The sequence below is a fragment of the Pseudophryne corroboree genome, chromosome 12, assembly GCF_028390025.1.
Source record: "Pseudophryne corroboree isolate aPseCor3 chromosome 12, aPseCor3.hap2, whole genome shotgun sequence".
NCBI lineage: Eukaryota > Metazoa > Chordata > Amphibia > Anura > Myobatrachidae > Pseudophryne > Pseudophryne corroboree.
The window spans coordinates 158,859,413-158,873,598 of NC_086455.1; positions in this window are offsets into that span (position 1 = coordinate 158,859,413).

The window sequence follows — 14,186 nt, forward strand, 5'->3', positions numbered from 1 at the left end:
CCTAGGACCGGCACTGCATCTTTAGACTCACTGCTATATACTCACTGCTGTCAGTGTAAGCTGTATATCCTGTGTGTCTATAGGGTCAGTGTCCCCTGTTTGTCATGCACTGTGGTGGTATGCGGGTGGTAAATCCATGGCACACGTCTAGTCCATCGTGATAGCACAGTCTGCAGCCCTTACATCTCTCCACCAGGAACATACACAGCAAGCCTCTCACTATTAGTTCTCCTGCAGAGTGCTGACAAGGCATGCTAGCTATGGAGATATTCCTGTTTGGTCAGTGACTGGCATCCTGAGGGCATTGTTAACACGTGCTATTAAATTTCTGTAATTTTTGAGCATTATACAACAAGAATGAACTGTAAGAAACTCCTGAGGCTACGCTTCTCCAGGCAAAACGCCACTTCACCGACAGTGCAGTACTTACTATTACCAAACACTATTATTATTATCATCATCATCATTATTTTATATTTAAGGCACCAGAAAGTGCATGCAGCCTTGCATAGGCAAACGCAGGGGGGGTTCCGGTTGCCCAGAAACCCCCCTCCCCTTGGCCAGTGGCTCAAATTGTGACAACAGCAATAGTATATAATACAATTACTAGAGCTGCTGCCACAACATGCAGTTTAAGGGACAGAGAAGAGCTGCTGCATATGCCCAGTGCCATGTGTGAATCGGAGTCCTCAACCAGTGCACTGGACCAAAAAGTAGCTACCAGGAAGAAGAGACAGGAGCCTTATCATGAGGTGGGAGAATGTGTGCTTTGAAAGTGCAGTACTGGTTCTATTATGCTTGTGTATTTATGTATTATTTAAATATGTTTGCTACAGCCTATACTATTGCACTAGATATTAATACTGTATTCCATGCAGTATCCAGTGTATAGAAAGACCAATGTGTACATTAATATCCACGGTCATTACTAGGTTCTTCTACCACTCTCCCAGACTCCCACACTTGCTCCAATGTTCCGCAGAGTGGACGATTGTGACCTGCATTTGAACCCCCCCACCCCCCTCTAGAAATCCTGCGTTTGCCACTACCTTGTACTAGGTATGCACAGAAGAAAATTCACAGTACTAGAGCATTAATACAACATAAAGAATGCAACAGCAGATCGCAACGTAAGTGCATAGGAGAACGATCACATAGCCCACAGAGAGCAGAACGGAGGACTGGTGATGTGGATGGTGCATTGGAAGAACAAGAGGGTGGAGGGTCCTGCCTGAAAATGTCTACGTATGAATTACAGAGCGTATGCACAATGGCGAGGTTTCGCTCGCACACTGCGATCCAACCTGAATTAGGCCCATGGAGTGGAAGTCACAGTTGTGTCATGAGTAACGGAGCGCTGAGAAGCCAGTGTTATTCAGTATAATGGGGGTCATTCTGACCCGTTCGCTCGCTGCTTTTTGTCGCAGACGAGCTAACGGGTCCGTACTGCGCATGCCAGACGGCCGAAGGCCATAGCAGGGCTGCGATCGCCTCTGCCTGATTGACAGGCAGAGGCGGTCGCTGGGCGGGAGGGGGCGGAACGGCGGCGTTTGACCGCCATTTTGTGGGAGCAGTCCGGCCAACGCAGGCGTGGCCGGACCGAAAGGGGGCGGGTCGCAGCGGCTGCGTGACGTCACACGCAGCCTCTGCGGGCCGGGGAGCGATGAGTAGCTCCCAGCCAGCACGCTAAAGCTGCGCTGGTCGGGAGCTACTCTTGAAGTTAAAAGGCATCGCCGCTGTGCGATGCCTTTGCACTTCTGCGAGGGGGGGGGGGCACTGACATGCGGGGTGGGATAGCCCTGTGCTGGCGTCCCCCCGCATGTCAGTGTGAATGATCGTAGCTGTGCTAAATTTAGCACAGCTACGATCAACTCGGAATGACCCCCAATGTGTAATAAGTGGAACTCACAGATGTATCTGGATAAATGTGGCTTGTCGACACACATTATGGGACCGTGAAAGGCGGGGTGCAAGGATGTCGGCAAGAGTGTGAAATGCTGCTTAAAGTATTTCATGCACACCGGCAGTGCAAGCTTAAACGCTCTGTAATTCATATGTCTACAGTCCTTCTGCTTGCAGGCGTAAACTGCTGAAATTAGCATTGCACACTTACCCGCATACTGGTTATCGGGGTATCCATAATGGGGGAAGGGTGTCCATGAGTCCAGGGGCCCACACTGCAAACCCTGCACCCATATAATTATACTTATCTCTCCCGCATCGACTGGCGTTGCAGTTTGCTTGTCGACAATCATTATGTTGGCAAGCATTATAGGAACCTTGGCAGTCAGGTGCCAGCATTAGGGGTGGTTTAATAAAGGAGAGGGTCTGTGTGCAGACTGTGCGGCCCCCTCCTCTCTTGCTGCATAGTAGACTCTATGTGCCAGAGTCTACTGCAACATATGGCCCGGTGGCTTAACATGTATTTGCAAATGCATGCAACAAATATCTCAGAATCTCGATTACCATACCGTTTTACAGTTGTCGGTACAATTTAGTGTGCTGGGAGATAATCCCCCTCTCTCCCTCTCTTTTTTTTGGTCTCCGGGAACATGGCAGCTGTGCTACGTGCCAGGAGACTTCTCTACGAACATGGCAGCTGTGCTACGTGCCAGGAGACTTCTCTACGAACATGGCAGCTGTGCTACGTGCCAGGAGACTTCTCTACGAACATGGCAGATGTGCTACGCACCAGGAGACTTCTCAATTGCAACTTACACAGTTCTCCCGAAACATGGCAGCTGTGCTACTGTACATACCAGGAGACTTCTCTACTGCACGTTCACAGGTCTCTGGGAACATGGCAGCTATGCTATATACCAAGAGACTACTCTACTGCACATGCACAGGTCTCAGGGAACATGGTAACTGTGCTACGTACCAGGAGACTTCTCTACTGCAACATGCACAGGTCTCCGGGTACATGGCAGCTGTGCTACATACCAGGAGACTTCTCTACTGCAACATGCACAGGTCTCTGAGAACATGGCAGCTGTGTTACGTACCAGGAGACTTCTCTACTGCAACATGCACAGGTCTCCGGGAACATGGCAGCTGTGCTACATACCAGGAGACTTCTCTACTGCAACATGCACAGGTCTCCGGGAACGTGGCAGCTGTGCTACATACCAGGAGACTTCTCTACTGCAACATGCACAGGTCTCCGGGAACATGGCAGCTGTGCTACATACTCGGGAACTTCTCTACTGCAACATGCACAGGTCTCCGGGAACATGGCAGCTGTGCTACATACCAGGAGACTTCTCTACTGCAACATGCACAGGTCTCCGAGAACGTGGCAGCTGTGCTACGCACAAAGAGACTTCTCTACTGCACGTGCACAGGTCTCTGGGGACATGGCAGCTGTGCTACATACCAGGAGACTTCTCTACTGCAACATGCACAAGTCTCCGGGAACATGGCAGCTGTGCTACATACCAGGAGACTTCTCTACTGCAACATGCACAAGTCTCCGGGAACATGGCAGCTGTGTTACATACCAAGTGACTTCTCTGCTGCACGTGCACAGGTCTCCGGGAACATTGCAGCTGTTTTATTTACTAGGGGACTTCTCTACTGCAACATGCACAGGTCTCCGGGAACATGGAAGCTGTTCTTTGTACCAGGAGACTTCTCTACTTGCACGCATACCTCCCAACCTTTGAGAGATGGAAAGAAGGACATCTTCACCCCGTAGCCTAACCTTAGCCCCCCAGGTGGTGCCTAAACCTAACCCACTCTCCCCGCACCCTATACCTAACTGTCCCATCCCCCGCCAGCAGCCTAATCCTATCCCCCCGTTGGTGGTGCCTAACCCTAACCCTCCCTCACCGCACCCTAAACCTAACCCCCCCACCCCACACACACACACACCCTAACCCTAAGTCCCCCCGGTGGTCGCCTAAACCTAAGACCCCCCCCAGCGTAATAGTTAACCTGCCTGCTGTGTAGACGATAAGGATCCTGACAGCCTGGATTCCTGTGTCGGGGTCCTGTCTCATTCCGGGATACCGGCGTCAGCATTCCGGCGCATCCCCTATACACACACAAGGAACAAAATGAAAAATGCCTGTTGTGTGTTTAGGAATTGATATTGTTGACAGATTTCAGCTTTGTTGTAAATACACAAATATTGAGGCTGCATCATCAAATAGAGACAGAGTCATGTTATTCCAATGGTACGATAGGTCAGATGCACAATGTTTGGGAATTCTAAATTCTATATACAATGATTATAACCTGATGTAGTATATATTGGTAATAGATATAATCCTGACAGTCAGAATCCTGATGGTCAGAATGCCCACCAGATGGGTGGGCTAGGGTCAGGCTGTGGGAAAGGATGGTTAGGGTCAGGCTGGGGGATGGGTGGGCTAGGGTTTGGCTGTGAGGGGGGGGGGGGGGGGGTTAGGGATAGGCTGTGAGAGGGGATGGTTAGGGTTAGGCTGTGAGAATGGAGGTTAGAGTCAGGCTGTGGGAGGGGATGGCTAGGGTTAGGCTGGTGGATAGTTCGGTTAGGGTTAGGCTGTGGAGGGGGGGGGGGTCAGGCTGTGGGAGGGGATGGTTAGGGTTAGACTGGGGGATGGGTGGGCTAGGGTTAGGCTGTGGGAGGGGATGATTAGGGTTAGGCTGCGTGATGGGTGGGTTAGGATTAGGCTGCGGGAGGGGATGGTTAGGGTTAGGCTGGTGGGTGGGTTAGGCTGTGGGGGGGGGGTGTTAGGCTGTGGGAGGGGATGGTTAGGGTTAGGCTGCGGGACGGGTGGGCTAGAGTTAGGCTGTGAGGGGGGTTAGGCTGTGGGAGGGGATGGTTAGGCTGGGGGATGGGTGGGTTAGGGTTAGGCTGTGGGATGGGTGGGCTACGGTTAGGCTGTGAGGGGGGTTAAGCTGTGAGGGGCGGTTAGGCTGTGGGAGGGGATGGTCAGGTTTAGGCTGGGGGATGGGTGGTTTAGGGTTAGGCTGTGAGGGAGAGGGTTAGGCTGCGGGAAGGAATGGTTAGGGTTAGGCTGGGGGATGGGTGATTTAGGGTTAGGCTGTGGGAGGGGATGGTCAGGTTTAGGCTGGGGGATGGGTGGTTTAGGGTTAGGCTGTGAGGGAGAGGGTTAGGCTGCAGGAAGGGATGGTTAAGGTAAGGCTGGGGATGGGTGGGTTAGGGTTAGGCTGTGAGGGGGAGGGTTAGGCTGAGGGATGGGATGGTTAAGGTAAGGCTGGGGATGGGTGGGTTAGGGTTAGGCTGTGGGAGGGGATGGCCAGGTTTAGGCTGGGGGATGGGTGGTTTAGGGTTAGGCTGTGAGGGAGAGGGTTAGGCTGCGGGAAGGGATGGTTAAGGTAAGGCTGGGGATGGGTGGGTTAGGCTTAGGCTGTGAAGGGGAGGGTTAGGCTGAGGGATGGGAGAGTTAGGATGCGTCGGGATATTGATACTAATCCAGATATATTAGGTACATTGAGAACAATATGAACTACTGAAATTAAATTAGCATTTACATTTATTTATTGGTGTAACCCTGGAATAATTAAATTAAATGCGCACCTTCACCTTCACATTTTTTTAGGTGGGTACATATAGAACCAGAAACTAGCATATTGCCTGTAATCACCCACTGCCCAGAGCCAGGAACTAGCACAGAGCCTGTAATCACTCGCTGCCCAGAGCCAGGAACTAGCACAGCGCCTGTAATCACTCGCTGCCTAGAGCCAGGAACTAGCACATTGCCTGTAATCACCCACTGCCCAGAGCCAGGAACTAGCACAGCGCCTGTAATCACCCCCTGCCTGTAATCACCCACTGCCCAGAGCCAGGAACTAGCACAGCGCCTGTAATCACCCCCTGCCTAGAGCCAGGAACTAGCACAGCGCCTGTAATCACCCACTGACCAGAGCCAGGAACCGGCACAGTGCCTGTAATCACCCACTGCCCAGAGCCAGGAACTAGCACAGTGCCTGTAATCACTGACTGCCCAGAGCCAGGAACTAGCACAGCGCCTGTAATCACCCACTGCCCAGAGCCAGGAACCGGCACAGTGCCTGTAATCACCCACTTCCCAGAGCCAGGAACTAGCACAGCGCCTGTAATCACCCACTACCCAGAGCCAGGAACTAGCACAGTGCCTGTAATCACCTACTGTCCAGAGCCAGGAACTAGCATAGTGCCTATAATCACCCACTGCCCAGAACCAGGAACTAGCACAGCGCCTGTAATCACCCACTGCCCAGAGCCAGGAACTAGCACAGCGCCTGTAATCACTCGCTGCCTAGAGCCAGGAACTAGCACAGCGCCTGTAATCACCCCCTGCCCAGAGCCAGGAACTAGCACAGTGCCTGTAATCACCCACTGCCCAGAGCCAGGAACTAGCACAGCGCCTGTAATCACTCGCTGCCTAGAGCCAGGAACTAGCACAGCGCCTGTAATCACCCCCTGCCCAGAGCCAGGAACTAGCACAGCGCCTGTAATCACCCACTGCCCAGAGCCAGGAACTAGCACAGTGCCTGTAATCACCCACTGCCCAGAGGCAGGAACTAGCACAGCGCCTGTAATCACCCACTGCCCAGAGCCAGGAACTAGCACAGCGCCTGTAATCACCCACTGCCCAGAGCCAGGAACTAGCACAGTGCCTGTAATCACCCACTGCCCAGAGCCAGGAACTAGCACAGTACCTGTATTCACCCGCTGCCCAGAGCCAGGAACTAGCACAGTGCCTGTAATCACCCACTGCCCAGAGCCAGGAACTAGCACAGCACCTGTAATCACCCACTGCCCAGAGCCAGGAACTAGCACAGTACCTGTATTCACCCACTGCCCAGAGCCAGGAACTAGCACAGCACCTGTAATCACCCACTGCCCAGAGCCAGGAACTAGCACAGTGCCTGTAATCACCCACTGCCCAGAGGCAGGAACTAGCACAGCGCCTGTAATCACCCACTGCCCAGAGCCAGGAACTAGCACAGCGCCTGTAATCACCCACTGCCCAGAGCCAGGAACTAGCACAGTGCCTGTAATCACCCACTGCCCAGAGCCAGGAACTAGCACAGTACCTGTATTCACCCGCTGCCCAGAGCCAGGAACTAGCACAGTGCCTGTAATCACCCACTGCCCAGAGCCAGGAACTAGCACAGCGCCTGTAATCACCCACTGCCCAGAGCCAGGAACTAGCACAGTGCCTGTAATGACCCGCTGCCCAGAGCCAGGAACTAGCACAGTGCCTGTAATCACTGACTGCCCAGAGCCAGGAACTAGCACAGTGCCTGTAATCACCAGCTGCCCAGAGCCAGGAACTAGCACAGCGCCTGTAATCACCCCCTGCCTAGAGCCAGGAACTAGCACAGCGCCTGTAATCACCCACTGCCCAGAGCCAGGAACTAGCACAGTGCCTGTAATCACCCACTGCCCAGAGCCAGGAACTAGCACAGTGCCTGTAATCACCCACTGCCCCGAGGCAGGAACTAGCACAGTGCCTGTAATCACTGACTGCCCAGAGCCAGGAACTAGCACAGTGCCTGTAATCACCAGCTGCCCAGAGCCAGGAACTAGCACAGAGCCTGTAATCACCAACTGCCCAGTGCCAGGAACTAGCACAGTGCCTGTAATCACCACTACCCAGAGCCAGGAACTAGCACAGTGCCTGTAATCACCCGCTGCCCAGAGCCAGGAACTAGCACAGTGCCTGTTATCACCCACTGCCTAGAGCCAGGAACTAGCACAGTGCCTGTAATCACCACCTGCCCAGTGCCAGGAACTAGCAAAGTGCCTGTAATCACCACTGCCCAGAGCCAGGAACTAGCACAGTGCCTGTAATCACCCGCTGCCCAGAGCCAGGAACTAGCACAGTGCCTGTAATCACTCGCTGCCCAGAGCCAGGAACTAGCACAGTGCTGTAATCACCCACTGCCCAGAGCCAGGGACTAGCACAGGGCCTGTAATCACCCACTGCCCAGAGCCAGGAACTAGCACAGTGCCTGTAATCACCCACTGCCTAGAGCCAGGAACTAGCACAGCGCCTGTAATCACCCACTGCCTAGAGCCAGGAACTAGCACAGTGCCTGTAATCACCTACTGTCTCAAGGCAGGAGCTAGCACAGTGCCTGTAATCACCCCCTGCCCAGAGCCAGGAACTAGCACAGTGCCTGTAATCACCCACTGCCCAGAGCCAGGAACTAGCACAGTGCTGTAATCACCCACTGCCCAGAGCCAGGGACTAGCACAGGGCCTGTAATCACCCACTGCCTAGAGCCAGGAACTAGCACAGCGCCTGTAATCACCCACTGCCTAGAGCCAGGAACTAGCACAGTGCCTGTAATCACCTACTGTCTCAAGGCAGGAGCTAGCACAGTGCCTGTAATCACCCCCTGCCCAGAGCCAGGAACTAGCACAGTGCCTGTAATCACCCACTGCCCAGAGCCAGGAACTAGCACAGTGCTGTAATCACCCACTGCCCAGAGCCAGGGACTAGCACAGGGCCTGTAATCACCCACTGCCTAGAGCCAGGAACTAGCACAGCGCCTGTAATCACCCACTGCCTAGAGCCAGGAACTAGCACAGTGCCTGTAATCACCTACTGTCTCAAGGCAGGAGCTAGCACAGTGCCTGTAATCACCCCCTGCCCAGAGCCAGGAACTAGCACAGTGCCTGTAATCACCCCCTGCCCAGAGCCAGGAACTAGCACAGTGCTGTAATCACCCACTGCCCAGAGCCAGGGACTAGCACAGGGCCTGTAATCACCCACTGCCCAGAGCCAGGAACTAGCACAGTGCCTGTAATCACCCACTGCCTAGAGCCAGGAACTAGCACAGTGCCTGTAATCACCCACTGCCCAGATCCAGGAACTAGCACAGTGCCTGTAATCACCTACTGTCTCAAGGCAGGAGCTAGCACAGTGCCTGTAATCACCCCCTGCCCAGAGCCAGGAACTAGCACAGTGCCTGTAATCACCCACTGCCCAGAGCCAGGAACTATCACAGTGCCTGTAATCACCCACTGCCCAGAGCCAGGGACTAGCACAGTACCTGTAATCACCCACTGCCCAGAGCCAGGGACTACCACAGTGCCTGTAATCACCCACTGCCCAGAGCCAGAAACTAGCACAGTGCCTGTAATCACCCACTGTCCAGAGCCAGGAACTAGCACAGTGCCTGTAATCACCCACTGCCCAGAGCCAGGAACTAGCACAGTGCCTGTAATCACCCACTGCCCAGAGCCAGGAACCGGCACAGTGCCTGTAATCACCCACTTCCCAGAGCCAGGAACCGGCACAGTGCCTGTAATCACCCACTTCCCAGAGCCAGGAACTAGCACAGCGCCTGTAATCACCCGCTGCCCAGAGCCAGGAACTAGCACAGTGCCTGTAATCACCTACTGTCCAGAGCCAGGAACTAGCACAGTGCCTGTAATCACTGACTGCCCAGAGCCAGGAACTAGCACAGCGCCTGTAATCACCCACTTCCCAGAGCCAGGAACTAGCACAGTGCCTGTAATCACTGACTGCCCAGAGCCAGGAACTAGCACAGCGCCTGTAATCACCCCCTGCCTAGAGCCAGGAACTAGCACACTGCCTGTAATCACCCACTACCCAGAGCCAGGAACTAGCACAGTGCCTGTAATCACCTACTGTCCAGAGCCAGGAACTAGCATAGTGCCTATAATCACCCACTGCCCAGAACCAGGAACTAGCACAGCGCCTGTAATCACCCACTGCCCAGAGCCAGGAACTAGCACAGCGCCTGTAATCACTCGCTGCCTAGAGCCAGGAACTAGCACAGCGCCTGTAATCACCCCCTGCCTAGAGCCAGGAACTAGCACAGCGCCTGTAATCACCCACTGCCCAGAGCCAGGAACTAGCACAGTGCCTGTAATCACCCACTGCCCAGAGGCAGGAACTAGCACAGCGCCTGTAATCACCCACTGCCCAGAGCCAGGAACTAGCACAGCGCCTGTAATCACCCACTGCCCAGAGCCAGGAACTAGCACAGTGCCTGTAATCACCCACTGCCCAGAGCCAGGAACTAGCACAGTGCCTGTAATCACTGACTACCCAGAGCCAGGAACTAGCACAGAGCTTGTAATCACTCGCTGCCCAGAGCCAGGAACTAGCACAGCGCCTGTAATCACCCACTGCCCAGAGCCAGGAACTAGCACTGCGCCTGTAATTACCCACTGCCCAGAGCCAGGAACTAGCACAGCGCCTGTAATCACCCACTGCCCAGAGCCAGGAACTAGCACAGTGCCTGTAATCACTGACTGCCCAGAGCCAGGAACTAGCACAGTGCCTGTAATCACCAGCTGCCCAGAGCCAGGAACTAGCACAGAGCCTGTAATCACTCGCTGCCCAGAGCCAGGAACTAGCACAGCGCCTGTAATCACTCGCTGCCTAGAGCCAGGAACTAGCACAGCGCCTGTAATCACCCCCTGCCTAGAGCCAGGAACTAGCACAGCGCCTGTAATCACCCACTGCCCAGAGCCAGGAACTAACACAGCGCCTGTAATCACCCACTGCCCAGAGCCAGGAACTAGCACAGTGCCTGTAATCACCCACTGCCCAGAGCCAGGAACTAGCACAGTGCCTGTAATCACCCACTGCCCCGAGGCAGGAACTAGCACAGTGCCTGTAATCACTGACTGCCCAGAGCCAGGAACTAGCACAGTGCCTGTAATCACCAGCTGCCCAGAGCCAGGAACTAGCACAGAGCCTGTAATCACCAACTGCCCAGTGCCAGGAACTAGCACAGTGCCTGTAATCACCACTACCCAGAGCCAGGAACTAGCACAGTGCCTGTAATCACCCGCTGCCCAGAGCCAGGAACTAGCACAGTGCCTGTTATCACCCACTGCCTAGAGCCAGGAACTAGCACAGTGCCTGTAATCACCACCTGCCCAGTGCCAGGAACTAGCAAAGTGCCTGTAATCACCACTGCCCAGAGCCAGGAACTAGCACAGTGCCTGTAATCACCCGCTGCCCAGAGCCAGGAACTAGCACAGTGCCTGTAATCACTCGCTGCCCAGAGCCAGGAACTAGCACAGTGCTGTAATCACCCACTGCCCAGAGCCAGGGACTAGCACAGGGCCTGTAATCACCCACTGCCCAGAGCCAGGAACTAGCACAGTGCCTGTAATCACCCACTGCCTAGAGCCAGGAACTAGCACAGCGCCTGTAATCACCCACTGCCTAGAGCCAGGAACTAGCACAGTGCCTGTAATCACCTACTGTCTCAAGGCAGGAGCTAGCACAGTGCCTGTAATCACCCCCTGCCCAGAGCCAGGAACTAGCACAGTGCCTGTAATCACCCACTGCCCAGAGCCAGGAACTAGCACAGTGCTGTAATCACCCACTGCCCAGAGCCAGGGACTAGCACAGGGCCTGTAATCACCCACTGCCTAGAGCCAGGAACTAGCACAGCGCCTGTAATCACCCACTGCCTAGAGCCAGGAACTAGCACAGTGCCTGTAATCACCTACTGTCTCAAGGCAGGAGCTAGCACAGTGCCTGTAATCACCCCCTGCCCAGAGCCAGGAACTAGCACAGTGCCTGTAATCACCCACTGCCCAGAGCCAGGAACTAGCACAGTGCTGTAATCACCCACTGCCCAGAGCCAGGGACTAGCACAGGGCCTGTAATCACCCACTGCCTAGAGCCAGGAACTAGCACAGCGCCTGTAATCACCCACTGCCTAGAGCCAGGAACTAGCACAGTGCCTGTAATCACCTACTGTCTCAAGGCAGGAGCTAGCACAGTGCCTGTAATCACCCCCTGCCCAGAGCCAGGAACTAGCACAGTGCCTGTAATCACCCCCTGCCCAGAGCCAGGAACTAGCACAGTGCTGTAATCACCCACTGCCCAGAGCCAGGGACTAGCACAGGGCCTGTAATCACCCACTGCCCAGAGCCAGGAACTAGCACAGTGCCTGTAATCACCCACTGCCTAGAGCCAGGAACTAGCACAGTGCCTGTAATCACCCACTGCCCAGATCCAGGAACTAGCACAGTGCCTGTAATCACCTACTGTCTCAAGGCAGGAGCTAGCACAGTGCCTGTAATCACCCCCTGCCCAGAGCCAGGAACTAGCACAGTGCCTGTAATCACCCACTGCCCAGAGCCAGGAACTATCACAGTGCCTGTAATCACCCACTGCCCAGAGCCAGGGACTAGCACAGTACCTGTAATCACCCACTGCCCAGAGCCAGGGACTACCACAGTGCCTGTAATCACCCACTGCCCAGAGCCAGAAACTAGCACAGTGCCTGTAATCACCCACTGTCCAGAGCCAGGAACTAGCACAGTGCCTGTAATCACCCACTGCCCAGAGCCAGGAACTAGCACAGTGCCTGTAATCACCCACTGCCCAGAGCCAGGAACCGGCACAGTGCCTGTAATCACCCACTTCCCAGAGCCAGGAACCGGCACAGTGCCTGTAATCACCCACTTCCCAGAGCCAGGAACTAGCACAGCGCCTGTAATCACCCGCTGCCCAGAGCCAGGAACTAGCACAGTGCCTGTAATCACCTACTGTCCAGAGCCAGGAACTAGCATAGCGCCTATAATCACCCACTGCCCAGAACCAGGAACTAGCACAGCGCCTGTAATCACCCACTGCCCAGAGCCAGGAACTAGCACAGTGCCTGTAATCACCCCACTGCCCTGAGGCAGGAACTAGCACAGTGCCTGTAATCACCAACTGCCCCAAGGCAGGAGCTAGCACAGTGCCTGTAATCACCAACTGTCCAGAGCCAGGAACTAGCACAGTGCCTGTAATCACTCACTGCCCAGAGCCAGGAACTAGCACAGCGCCTGTAATCACCAACTGTCCAGAGCCAGGAACTAGCACAGTGCCTGTAATCACTCACTGCCCAGAGCCAGGAACTAGCACAGCGCCTGTAATCACCCGCTGCCCAGAGCCAGGAACTAGCACAGTGCCTGTAATCACCCACTGCCCAGAGCCAGGAACTATCATAGTGCCTGTAATCACCCACTGCCCAGAGCCAGGGACTAGCACAGTGCCTGTAATCACCCACTGCCCAGAGCCAGGAACTAGCACAGTGCCTGTAATCACCCACTGCCCAGAGCCAGGGACTAGCACAGTGCCTGTAATCACCCACTGCCCAGAGCCAGGGACTAGCACAGTGCCTCTAATCACCAGCTGCCCGGAGCCAGGAACTACCACAGAGCCTGTAATCACCCACTACCCAGAGCCAGGAACTAGCACAGTGCCTGTAATCACCCCACTGCCCAGAGCCAGGAACTAGCACAGTGCCTGTAATCACCCACTGCCCAGAGCCAGGAACTAGCACAGTGCCTGTAATCACCCACTGCCCAAAGCCAGGAACTAGCACAGTGCCTGTAATCACCCCACTGCCCTGAGGCAGGAACTAGCACAGTGCCTGTAATCACCAACTGCCCCAAGGCAGGAGCTAGCACAGTGCCTGTAATCACCCCCTGCCCAGAGCCAGGAACTAGCACAGTGCCTGTAATCACCAACTGTCCAGAGCCAGGAACTAGCACAGTGCCTGTAATCACCAACTGTCCAGTGCCAGGAACTAGCACAGTGCCTGTAATCACTCACTGCCCAGAGCCAGGAACTAGCACAGTGCCTGTAATCACTCACTGCTCAGAGCCAGGAACTAGCACAGTGCCTGTAATCACCCACTGTCCAGAGCCAGGAACTATCACAGTGCCTGTAATCACCAACTGCCCCAAGGCAGGAACTAGCACAGTGCCTGTTATCACCCCCTGCCCAGAGCCAGGAACTAGCACAGTGCCTGTAATCACTCACTGCCCAGAGCCAGGAACTAGCACAGTGCCTTTAATCATCTAGATTAGCCCCAATGTCTCATTTACCACTCATGCTGCTACTCTACTGACTGATTAGCACCCTCCTCCTCCTCATCCACAGTATTCCATATGGACCGCTGGCCGCTTGTTCCACCACCTCCTAATGTCTCACGGTATCCGGATGATAGGTCGACAGTCAATAGGTTGACACCAAATGGTTGACATGCATTTGGTTGTCATGGTCAAAAGGTCGGCAGGTTTAAATGGTCGACATGACAATAGGCAACACAGCATATGGTTCACATACTTTTTCAAAAAACTTTTTTATACTTTACCATCCACGTGGACAAAATTGGGAAATGTATCCTGTGCCAAGCGCAGTGGTAAAGGAGCAAGGCACCTTGCCCGAAGTCATGCGAGGGGATGCGGTACA